An 11,257-nucleotide genomic window follows, 5' to 3' on the forward strand; every position below is an offset into this window, starting at 1 on the left:
AATTAGAACTTTCCTATACTATTTCTGGGAATACAGTAAATACTGCCAGTTTGGAAAATTATTTGGCAAAAACTATTTCAACCTCTAGAGTTGAACATACTCACATGCAAATCTGCTACTGCACTGACATCTAACAGAAATGTGTGCATATGTTTCCTGAAATACATGTATAGGGATGTTTATGGTAGCATTATTCTTAGTAATCAAGAAGTAAATATAATCCAAATGAACATTAACGGTAGAAAAGGGAAGTAAACTGTGATATGAATGGACAGTGGAAATACAGCTGTATACAGGAACCCCAGCAGCTACCACACAAGTGGATCTCATAGATGAAATGTTGTATGAGAAATGAAATCTATAATGGCATATACACTATATGATTTTATTTAGGTCAAGTTCGGAATACGCTAAAGCAACTTACAGTTGCTAGCTTTGGGAATCATGGTTACCTTGATTAAAGGTAAGGGAATAGTTTCTAAAGAGGTCATGATGGGGAAATATGGGGTCCTGGCAAAATGTATGGGGTCATAATCTTATGATCTGGGTGCTTTTCTGTATGTCTCTGATACTTCAACAAGGTTTAGATTTTCAAATTTAAAGATACTAACAAATTCCTAAAGGAGGAAATTTTAGGGTGAGCTAAGTGCTCACGTTAAGCACAAGAAAAGACCATGAAAAAAATAAAAAGGGGGGTGCCTGAGTGGCATAGTCAGTTAAGCCCTTGATTTCAGCTCAGGTCATGATTTCAGGATCGTGAGATTGGGCCCTGCATCAGGCTCCATGGAGCCTGCTTAAGATTATTTCTCTCTCTCTCCTTCTGTCCCTAACCTCCATGCTTGCTCACTCTCTCAAACAAAAATCTTTTTTAGAAAAATAAGTAAAAAGGAAGATGGAAGAAAACATGGACAGAAAAAAAATAGGTGTGAGAAAATAACAAAGTTAAAAAAGGTTAGGGAAGGCATGTGAAACCACTAGGAGCAGTATTTAGTAAAATTGAAAAAGAAGCAGTTGGAGCAAGCCAAAATTTGGGTCTTTGAAGATACTGGTAAAACAGATAAACCCTTAAGGAAATATTATCAATGTAAAAAGAAAAGTAGATACAAATCAGCAATTCTAGGAATTTAAATAGAAGTTATAACAGTGGGTATGTACATTTTTTAAATTAAAGAATACATGAGTAACTTTACTCAAATAAAACAAAAAGGTAATGAAATTGTTCTTAGAAGAGATTTTAACTGATTCAGAAAAGAGAACTCGATAGACCCAGGACTAATTTTTGAAAACACGAATCAGTGAGAGCTAAAATATCTTCTCATAGACAACCTGAGGCCAAATGACTTTCTACACAAGTTCAAGCAAACCCTCAAGTTGCAACTGAGTCCAACTTTGTAAATCTAAAAAGAGAGAATCCTAAAATAAAACCCAAGGGATCACTCCAGCCCCTGACAGTCGCTTCCACCATGCCTCGACAGCGTAAGAAAACAAATTATAGACCAATGTCATGTTAAGAACATAAAACAGAACTTCTCAATAAACTGTTAGCATATTGAAGTCCACAATAAGCAGCTATCTTAAATAGTATAACCAAATTAATACAAAGACTACTTCAAGCTGGTGCAGCCACTCTAGAAAACAGTATGGAGTTTCCTCACATCATTAAATTAGAGCTATGACCCTGCAATGGCGCTACTGGATATTTACCCCAAAGATACAGATGCAGTGAGAAGAAGGGACACGTGTACCCCAATGTCCTAGCGGCAATGTCCATGATAGCCAAACTGTGGAAGGAGCCAAGATGCCTCTCAACAGGAGAGCCATTGAATGACTAGGCAGCTGACCCAGGAAGAATCCCAAATGTCCAATAAACTAGACTCAACAGCTCCAGGAGACAGAACTTCACGACTGTATATTGCTGAAGTTAAAAATTGTATCAGCACTCATAGTTGACAACTGTGTGGTAAAGTGTGAACAGTCTTCTCCCATGGGAGGGCATAAATTGGTTCTATTACTTTGGAGAACAATCTGACCAAATTGGTAAATTTGAACCTGTACAGTTTCCACTGCACAGCCAGTCAAGGTATATGGTCCAGAAAAGTGCTATTCAAAGCGGGGTCCTAAAAGAGACATCGCTCTGCAACTTGTCCAAGAAGAAATGAACACAAGAACTTTCAAGTAAGCTTTCAGAATTTTTTATTGTAATTTGACATTGCCATGTCATCTCTTTTGAGTTCAATGAACGTATCTATCTACAGCCAATTGAAAAGCTTGAAAATCTGTCCCTGTAGATAGTTCTAGAAGCCCTGCCTTGTCTCAGCTGCCTTGTCTCAGCATGTATGACTTGAGAGATACAGATAGTGATAATGGTTCAAGGCCTGTTCCATTGTTGGAAAGCCATGATGATGAGCCAAAAATTGACTTTTCAAGGCCTTGATGGTCCTTGTCCATGTAGAATGGATCCATTCCTCTCTCCAGGAGAGCCCTCCAAGTATTTGAAGGCACTTTTCCTGTCCTCCATTGGTGCGGTCTCCCAGACCAAGTTACTCTGAAAGCCCTCTCCTTAACATATAGTTGATCTCACGTCCTACTTCACACAGAAACAGAGGTCTTTTGATTTGTACTAACTTCCCTAACCCAGCCTCCAAACATGTGCATGTCTGCCTCAAGCTTCAGAGTCTCCCTTTCTGGATATTAGAACAAACAGTTTCTCTGTTCACTGGTGACACTTCCCTAGTACTCTTGAGTCCATCCTCTCCCGTGTGCTCCTGTTTCCTCCCTTACCCACTTTCTGTATGTTTTAAACATTTCCCCCTTTTACTTTATCTTCATTAATGCAATACATTTTCCTTAAAACAAACAAACAAAAATAATGGGTGGCTCAGTTGGTCAACCATCTGGCTTTTGGTTTTGGCTCAGTTCATGATCTCAGGGTCACGAGATCAAGCCCCACATTGGGCTCTGGGCTGGGCATGGAGCCTGTCTGAGATTCTCTCTCTCCTTTTGCCTCTTCCCATCCCCATTCCCTGCTTATGCACACTGTTGCTCTCTCTCAGAAAAATAAAGAAAAAAAATTAAGCAATACAGATGAAGTGGAAGTCTTTTTGAGCACTCCAACTACACTTTTACTCCTGCACAGAGAGATAACTTAAGTTTATACTTCTGGTATATTCCATCATATTTTTTTTCCTGTGTATTTGCATGTATCTATAAGAATGTAGAGACATGTCCACTTTTGTGTGGTACTGAAGTGGGATAATAATTCCTTTATTTTCCAAACTTAGAAACTCTGCATATCCTGTAACTAAATTCGTTAGTTGTTAACATTTTTCCATATTGCTCTGTCTGTCTCCCTCTCTCCAATCCCCTTCTCTGCCTCATGTACAGGTCACATTTTTCTGAACCCTTTGAGAATGAGCTGAGGACATTGTCCTCCTTCATGATACATTTTTGAATGTGTATTTTTTTAAGAACAAAGACTTGTCTTTTGTCACCACAGTATAGATAGTCAATAAGAAAATTTAAGATTAATACAAAACTAGTACCTAATCTATGATCCATATTCAAATGTGGCCAGTCATTCTTCTGATGTCCTTTATAATTTATTTTTTTAATTTTTTATTTTTTATAAACATATATTTTTATCCCCAGGGGTACAGGTCTGTGAATCACCAGGTTTACACACTTCACAGCACTCACCAAATCACATACCCTCCCCAATGTCCATAATCCCACCCCCTTCTCCCAAACCCCCTCCCCCCAAAATCCTCAGTTTGTTTTGTGAGATTAAGAGTCACTTATGGTTTGTCTCCCTCCCAATCCCATCTTGTTTCATTGATTCTTCTTCTACCCATTTAAGCCTCCATGTTGCATCACCACTTCCTCATATCAGGGAGATCATATGATAGTTGTCTTTCTCCGCTTGATTTATTTCGCTAATCATGATACGCTCTAGTTCCATCCATGTTGTTGCAAATGGCAAGATTTCATTTCTTTTGATGGCTGCATAGTATTCCATTGTGTATATATACCACATCTTCTTGATCCATTCATCTGTTGATGGACATCTAGGTTCTTTCCATAGTTTGGCTATTGTGGACATTGCTATAAACATTCGGGTGCATGTGCCCCTTTGGATCACTACGTTTGTATCTTTAGAGTAAATACCCAGTAGTGCAATTGCTGGGTCATAGGGCAGTTCTATTTTCAACATTTTGAGGAACCTCCATGCTGTTTTCCAGAGTGGCTGCACCAGCTTGCATTCCCACCAACAGTGTAGGAGGGTTCCCCTTTCTCCGAATCCTCGCCAGCATCTGTCATTTCCTGACTTGTTGATTTTAGCCATTCTGACTGGTGTGAGGTGATATCTCATTGTGGTTTTGATTTGTATTTCCCTGATGCCGAGTGATATGGAGCACTTTTTCATGTGTCTGTTGGCCATCTGGATGTCTTCTTTGCAGAAATGTCTGTTCATGTCCTCTGCCCATTTCTTGATTGGATTATTTGTTCTTTGGGTGTTGAGTTTGCTAAGTTCTTTATAGATTCTGGACACTAGTCCTTTATCTGATATGTCGTTTGCAAATATCTTCTCCCATTCTGTCAGTTGTCTTTTGATTTTGTTAACTGTTTCCTTTGCTGTGCAAAAGCTTTTGATCTTGATGAAATCCCAATAGTTCATTTTTTCCCTTGCTTCCCTTGCCTTTTGCGTTGTTCCTAGGAAGATGTTGCTGCGGCAGAGGTCGAAGAGGTTGCTGCCTGTGTTCTCCTCAAGGATTTTGATGGATTCCTTTCGTACATTGAGGTCCTTCATCCATTTTGAGTCTATTTTTGTGTGTGGTGTAAGGAAATGGTCCAATTTCATTTTTCTGCATGTGGCTGTCCAATTTTCCCAGCACCATTTATTGAAGAGGCTGTCTTTTTTCCATTGGACATTCTTTCCTGCTTTGTCGAAGATTAGTTGACCATAGATTTGAGGGTCTATTTCTGGGCTCTCTATTCTGTTCCATTGATCTATGTGTCTGTTTTTGTGCCAGTACCATGCTGTCTTGATGATGACAGCTTTGTAATAGAGCTTGAAGTCCGGAATTGTGATGCCACCAACGTTGGCTTTCTTTTTCAATATCCCTTTGGCTATTCGAGGTCTTTTCTGGTTCCATATAAATTTTAGCATTATTTGTTCCATTTCTTTGAAAAAGATGGATGGTACTTTGATAGGAATTGCATTAAATGTGTAGATTGCTTTAGGTAGCATAGACATTTTCACAATATTTATTCTTCCAATCCAGGAGCATGGAACATTTTTCCATTTCCTTGTGTCTTCCTCAATTTCTTTCATGAGTACTTTATAGTTTTCTGAGTATAGATTCTGTGTCTCTTTGGTTAGGTTTATTCCTAGGTATCTTATGGTTTTGGATGCAATTGTAAATGGGATTGACTCCTTAATATCTCTTTCTTCTGTCTTGCTGTTGGTGTAGTGAAATGCAACTGATTTCTGTGCATTGATTTTATATCCTGACACTTTACTGAATTCCTGTATAAGTTCTAGCAGTTTTGGAGTGGAGTCTTTTGGGTTTTCCACATATAGTATCATATCATCTGCGAAGAGTGATAATTTGACTTCTTCTTTGCCGATTTGGATGCCTTTAATTTCCTTTTGTTGTCTGATTGCTGAGGCTAGGACCTCTAGTCGTATGTTGAATAGCAGTGGTGATAATGGACATCCCTGCCGTGTTCCTGACCTTAGCGGAAAAGCTTTCAGTTTTTCTCCATTGAGAATGATATTTGCGGTGGGTTTTTCATAGATGGCTTTGATGATATTGAGGTATGTGCCCTCTATCCCTACACTTTGAAGAGTTTTGATCAGGAAGGGATGCTGTACTTTGTCAAATGCTTTTTCAGCATCTATTGAGAGTATCATATGGTTCTTGTTCTTTCTTTTATTGATGTGTTGTATCACATTGACTGATTTGTGGATGTTGAACCAACCTTGCAGCCCTGGAATAAATCCCACTTGGTCGTGGTGAATAATCTTTTTAATGTACTGTTGAATCCTATTGGCTAGTATTTTGTTGAGTATTTTTGCATCTGTGTTCATCAAGGATATTGGTCTATAGCTCTCTTTTTTGATGGGATCTTTATCTGGTTTTGGGATCAAGGTGATGCTGGCCTCATAAAATGCATTTGGAAGTTTTCCTTCCATTTCTATTTTTTGGAACAGTTTCAGGAGAATAGGAATTAGTTCTTCTTTAAATGTTTGGTAGAATTCCCCCGGGAAGCCGTCTGGCCCTGGGCTTTTGTTTGTTTGGAGATTTTTAATGACTGTTTCAATCTCCTTACTAATTATGGGTCTGTTCAGGCTTTCTATTTCTTCCTGGTTCAGTTGTGGTAGTTTATATGTTTCTAGGAATGCATCCATTTCTTCCTGATGTCCTTTATAATTTAACTTTTCCTTCTGTTTAGAAAGATGACTTGCAATAGTTGTATTTATTCAGCATCCCATAATCTGGCTTTTTTTGGGTCTTTTTAAAAAATTGACATTTTTAAAGACTGTTTAGTTGTTTAAAAATTCAGTTTACATTTCCTTTTGGTTTCTGTCTTTGGGGTTATCTGATAGTTCCTCATTACTGAATTCAGGTTATGTATTTTGGGTGGGATTACCACATAAATGACATGTCTTCCTTTTCTGCCTCATATCAGGTATACATGACCTTGGTCTGTACTATTTATTGGTAATGTTACTTTGTTTTCTCAAAGTAATGGTTGCTGGGTTTGCTTTTTCTTATTTTATTTTATTTTGTTTTAAAGATGTGTTTATTTTAGAGAATGTACTCAAGTGTGGGGCAGAGGGAGAGGGAGAGAAGCAGACTCCCTGCCGAGCACAGAGCCATGAGGAGCTCAGTCTCATGACCCTGCAATCATGACCAGAGCCGAGATCAAGAGTCAGACGCTCAACTGACTGAGCCACACAGGTGCCCACCCATTTTAATTTTAAATGGCAAATGACAATGAGCTCTTTAAAATTAGTAAAATAATATTTTGGAGGATATTTTGATCCTACATGAATAACCATCCCAATCGCCACAAACTTTTGCTCACTGTATGGAAGAGTTTTGTTCCTTTTATTTAGTAAGCAAATAAATAAATTTTATTAAGTATATGTAATATGTTTTAGTTATATATTTTAATTATAATTTGATTATATGTTTATATAACACACATTTATTAAAATATAAATTTTAATTCAGTTTTATACTCATTTTACATATTATATATATTTTATATTTCATATAAAACATATTGATTCTATATTTTAATTCATAGACTCCTATTATCAGTATTTTTTGATGTGCAGACTCTCCCAGATTTGTGATTTTATGGTTTGTGCTCCTCGAGGCTGCCCACTGGGTCCCTCATGTCCTTCGTATCCTTTTCGAATGTTTTTTCCTTTCTGGTAGAAGATTTTCCAGGCTCATCTTGAACTTCCCTGCCCTATTTCGTAATCTGCCGTCTCTACCAGGAGAACGGTATTCAATATTTAGTGGAGACTAGTATTAAGAATTCAAGGTCAGTATGCAACATGGGGGCTTAAGTAGGTAGAAGAAGAATCAATGAAACAAGATTGGATTGGGGGGGAGACAAACCATAAGTGACTCTTAATCTCACAAAACAAACTGAGGGTTGCTGGGGGGAGGGGGGTTGGGAGAAGAGGGGGTGGGGTTATGGACATTGGGGAGGGTATGTGTTTTGGTGAGTGCTGTGAAGTGTGTAAACCTGGTGATTCACAGACCTGTACCCCTGGGGATAAAAATTTTTAAAAAAAAGAAAAGAAATGAAAAAAAAAAAGAATTCAAGGTCAGGCTCGAGGTTTGGGGTTCTTTTGCTGTTAGGTCTTCTCAGCAAACAGAATGAAGAAATGAGCCCACAGTCATATGTTTACTGAAATGTCTATCTGGACCTGTTTCTAGATCTGTGAGTCCAGAGGGCTCTTCCTAGCCTAACCCCGCTCTGCATTTGGAACTCCCTTCCCCAACCATGAAAAATCTGTTCTTGCTGTCTTCAAGATATTTAATTCACTGTCTCAAACTTCCAGTGTACAGAAAGTAGTTTTCCAAGGGCTAACCCACACTACTGTTAGAAGCATAATGAATGTCTTTAGACTGAGGTTATTTCGTTCCAGTAAGGTCTGTAGACTGGTTAATATCGCACCCATGTTAAGTTCTTGGCTTTACAATTATACTAGGGTGCTGTAAGATGTGACCACTGGGGACATGAGTAGGGATATAAGGAAACTCTTGTCCTGTCTTTTGCAGTGCTTCTGCAAGTCCATGATCCGTGCAAAAGCAACAGTTATAAAAAATTACCGAGTTTGCTCCCGCCTCCCCTGCGACACACACACTTTGATATGGTTATATTTTTCATTTGAAATTCAGTGAGGCTCAGTTTTTCCCATATTCTCACTGATAGTTTTTTTGTGTGTTTTGGGTTTTTTTTTAAAGATATTATTTATTTATCTGATAGAGAAAGAAACAGCATAAACAGGGGGAGCAGCAGAAGCAGAGAGGGGAGCAGGCTCCCCGCTGAGCCAGGGGTCCGATGGAGGACTCCACCCCAGGACCCTGGGATCACGAAAGGCAGATGCTTAACCAACTGAGCCACCCAGGTGCCCCAATACAGTTTTTTTTCCCCACTGACACCATTTGAGCATTTAAAGATAGACATGGTTCAAAAAGTGAAAATTATTAATAACATAGCCAGACTAGTGTCACCGCCCTGCCATTCCTTCCACCCTATCCCCACCTATCCCCTGTAGTATACAATTTTGTTAGTTTCTGGCTTGCCCTAGTATTTCCTATTGCAAAAAATCGATCTGCTTTTCCTATTTCTCCTTTTTCTTATTTCTAACTTACGTTCTTTTTTTTTTTAAGATTTTATTTATTTATTTGACAGACAGAAATCACAAGCAGGCAGAGGCAGGCAGAGAGGGGAGGAAGCAGGCTCCCTGCTGAGCAGAGAGCCCAATGTGAAGCTCGATCCCAGGACTCTGGGATCATGACCTGAGCTGAAGGCAGAGGCTTACCCCACTGAGCCACCCAGGCGCCCTCTAACTTACGTTCTTATTTTTCTTATTTCTCCTTGTTTCTTATTTCACAAATACACTACATGTACTTCTTTCCTTAGTTGGCTTCTTGGACCTCTATCAATAAATTCTCGATGCCATTAGCTCTGTTCATAGAGATCTTCGTTATCATTTTGCACAGCCACTTACTGTATTTTGAAAAAACAATTTTTACATGTGAGCATTGCTGTTGCCTGCAATGTCCTGCAATTATTAGGTCATGCTGTAATTCACCTCCTTGTTGGTATATTCTCCTATAACGTTGGAAGTTCTATCTTCAGAGTCAAAACCTAGAAGTGAGATTTCTGGGTCAGAAATAAACGTGGTTTTCTTAGACATGGCTGAATTTCTTTCTAGAGGGTTGTGCCCTTCTACACTCCCACATGGAGAGGATTAAAATGCTTATATGCCCACTTCCCAGGGAACTGGACTGTCAAACACTCCATTTTTGCCAATCGAATGGGAGAGAAATGGTGTATCAGTGTAGTTCCAATTTGCATCTCTTACTATAAAGAAAATATCTTTTTATCTTTTTAAGAATCACTTTATATCTGTTATTTTAGAAAATCATTGGTCTTTAATCCATTTTTTAATATTTCTTTTTGGCTTTTTGATCTTTCCCTCTCAATTTTAAGAATTCTTTCACTAGGGGCGTCTAGCTGGCTCAGTCAGAAGAGCATGATACCCTCGATCTCAAGGTCATGAGTTCGAGCTCTAGGTGGGGTGTAGAGATTACTTAAATAAAAACTAAAAAAAAAAAAAAAAAAAAATTCCTTCTCTGTATTAATGATTTTAGTCCTTTCTCTATGATGAATGCTGCAAATATTATCCTATAATTTATCAGCAACTTTTTCTTTTACAAAACAAAATTTTAATCATATTTAAGTGTACAATTCAGTGACATTAAGTTCATTCATATTGTGCAACAATCACCACGACCTAGTCCAGAAAATTACTATCACCCCAAACAGAAGCTTTTTACTCATTAAGCAGTAGTTCTCTGGTCCTCTTCTAGCCCCCCTGATAATTTCTATGCTCCACTCTGTCTCTATGAATTTGCATCTTCTAAATATGTCATATACATGGAATCACACAGTATTTGTCTTTTTTGTGCCTGGCTTATTTCATTTAGTATAACATTTTCAAGGTTCATCTATGTTGTAGCATGTATCAGAATTGCCTTATATGAAATACAATTGTATGCATGTACCAGATTTTCTTTACTCATTTATGTGTTGGTGATATTTGAATTCTTTCTACCTTTTGGCTACTGTGGATAATGCTGCTATTAACTTGGGTGTACAAATATCAGTTTGAGCCCCTTACAGTTCTTTTAGGTGTGTATCTAGGAGTGGAATGCAGGATTATAAGATGATTCTGTGTTTTACTGAGGAACCACCCAACTGTCTTCCACAGCAGCTGTACCATTTTTCATTCCCATTAAAAATACACAGGTTTATCATTTCTCTACATCTTCGACAACAATTGTTATTTTCCCTGTTTTGTTTTGTTTCTTTTTTCTTTTTAAAGTAGGCTCTGTGCCCAGCATGGAGCCCAGTGCACAAGTCAGCAACTTCTAACTTTGCTTACAATCTTTACTGCTATGCAAAAGTTCTTTCATTTTTATGGAATCAAATGCATCTGTCTTTTATTACCTCTGGATTCCATAAAGCTGTTTATTATACCTAGGTCTTAGAGAAATTCATCCATCTTATATTCTTGTAAAGAATACTTGTAAAGTTTCAGTTTTTACATTTAGCTCTATGATCCATTTGGAGTTAAATCTTTTCTACAATGTAAGTTGTGGATGTAATACTAGCTTTTTAAAGATGCCTAGCCATTTACCCCGGTCATTTATCAAAGAGTACATCTTTCCTGTTTCTACTAGTTCTTGGGCCTCTTCTGATAATATTTATTTTTCCTGCAAAACCATGACTCTTTTTTTCTTACAAGTTTTTATTTAAATTGCTGTCAGTTAATATAACATACAGTGTAATATTAGTTTCAGGTGTAGAATTTTGTGATTCAACACTTACATATAACACCTGCTTTTCATCACATCAAATGCCCTCCTTAATGTCCATGACCCATTTTACCCATCCCTTCCCCACCTCCCTACCGGTAACCATCAGTTTGCTCTTTATA

This window comes from Mustela putorius, unplaced genomic scaffold (genome assembly GCF_011764305.1).
Source record: "Mustela putorius furo isolate JIRA1106 unplaced genomic scaffold, ASM1176430v1.1 tig00003923_pilon_pilon_pilon, whole genome shotgun sequence".
Lineage (NCBI taxonomy): Eukaryota > Metazoa > Chordata > Mammalia > Carnivora > Mustelidae > Mustela > Mustela putorius.